A 2,125-nucleotide genomic window follows, 5' to 3' on the forward strand; every position below is an offset into this window, starting at 1 on the left:
CCTGTCAGTGACCTGACAGTGACCTGACAGTGTCCTGTCAGTAACCTGTCAGTGACCTGTCAGTGTCCTGACAGTGACTCGTCAGTGACCTGTCAGTGTCCTGTCAGTGTCCTGACAGTGACCTGACAGTGACCTGACAGTGTCCTGTCAGTAACCTGTCAGTGACCTGTCAGTGTCCTGACAGTGACTCGTCAGTGACTGGTCAGTGTCCTGACAGTGACCTGTCAGTGACCTGACAGTGACCTGTCAGTGTCCTGACAGTGACTCGTCAGTGACTGGTCAGTGTCCTGACAGTGACCTGTCAGTGTCCTGACAGTGACCTGACAGTGACCTGTCAGTGACCTGACAGTGACCTGACAGTGTCCTGTCAGTAACCTGTCAGTGACCTGACAGTGACTCTTCAGTGACTGGTCAGTGTCCTGTCAGTGACCTGTCAGTGTCCTGACAGTGACTCGTCAGTGACTGGTCAGTGTCCTGACAGTGATTTATTAATTAATTTCTGCATTTATGTAGCAGCTAAAAAATGTATTATTACCTGTAGCTAGAAGTTTTGCTAGAAGYTGCTTTTGTTATTTTTCCTTACAACCCTTTACTTTTTGCTTATAGCTACTTTTCAACTTTAGCCAAACTTTTGCTACTTTTCGCTCATATCTATGATTAGCTTTTAGCCAACTTCTTGCTACTTTAAGGTTTTAAGTAAAACATTGCTGTTTTAAGCTATAACTTTAATACTTTTAGCTATTAGATAGCTTTTTGGTACTTTTGGCTCATTTTAGCTTTGACCTAAATCTGAAGTCCCTTTAAGCTAGCTCTTTAATAAATTTAACATTTAGCCAGTTTTTTGTTACTTTTTGCATCTAGCTATCGTTTAGCCAACATTTTTGCTATTTTAAGGTTTTCAGTAACAGTTAGCTGTTTTAGTAATAATTTAGCTGCTTTTACCTTTAAGCTTGCCTTTTGGTACTTTTGGCTGTATAKCATTTAGCTCATTTATGCTTTTAACCACTTTTAGTTTTATTTAGCTAGTCTTTTGCAACTTTAAACTTGTGCTAACTTTAGGTCTTAGYTATCATTTTGCAACTTTTGCGTAGCTTTTTGCTACTTCAGGTTTCTATTGTTCTGCTTCCTTAAGTTTTTTTTTACCGTTTATTGTTATTTTTTTTTACTTTAAAGCTCTTCAGTACCATTGCATTGTTGCAAAAAAAATTGTCTATTTTTTTCAGTTCACATTTTAGCCACTTAATGAAACTAATTAGCTGCAGTTTTAAACTTTTGATGCAGGTTAGACTTCTCCAGCGTGGCTCTGCAGGATGTTAGAAACTAAAACAACGAGGCAACAGTCGGGAGAAATTATGCGAAACATTGTGTTCTGTTTCCTGAAGCAGACTGAACGAGACAAACAGGAAAAAGCTGCTGACTTCTGAAAACAGGAGCCAAAGAATGATGAAGAACCAGGCAGCACGACGGAACAGAAAGCAGGAAGAACCGATGGCTTCAGATTATCTGTGGCTGTAGAACAAGAACCAGGTGGAACCCCAAAACAGGAAGTGGAAAACAGGAAACAAAAACATGTTTCTTCTTCAGGTAGTTTCAGTTCAAGAGGAGTTCTGGGTCTGACCCAGGTCCTCTTCCCAGCTGAACTTAAATTCAATTCARTTCAGTTTATTTATATAGSGTTAAGTCACAACATGTGTTGTCTCAGGGCACTGAACATAAAAAGATCAATCTAAAGAAGAAACCAGCANGCATTTTTGCCTATCCTGACACCCCCACTTTGAAAGGAGCCCCCTCCTCAAATATGGGGTCTATGGTAAAACCGTTGTTTAGCGCAGTGTAGATCGGACTCATCTACAGTCCTGCCAAATTTCACGTTGATCGGTGTACTGTTTTTGTGCCACGGTTGACACAAATTCACTGAAAAAAAGTAAAAATAAAAGTATGTAGGGGTCACCTCAAGTCAAATTATCAAGGAACTATCTTGGACTCTCAGTCCTCTGATGGGCCTTCGAATGGACAAAAACTCTGTTCCACTTAGAAATGTATTCAGGCCACTTTCCTTCTAAATCAGATAAAAACAGAAGAATCATCTCATTTGATTTAGTGTTCTCTAAACTGAAAGTATTAC

The sequence above is a fragment of the Austrofundulus limnaeus genome, unplaced genomic scaffold (assembly GCF_001266775.1).
Source record: "Austrofundulus limnaeus strain Quisiro unplaced genomic scaffold, Austrofundulus_limnaeus-1.0 Scaffold13, whole genome shotgun sequence".
In the NCBI taxonomy this organism is placed as follows: Eukaryota; Metazoa; Chordata; class Actinopteri; order Cyprinodontiformes; family Rivulidae; genus Austrofundulus; species Austrofundulus limnaeus.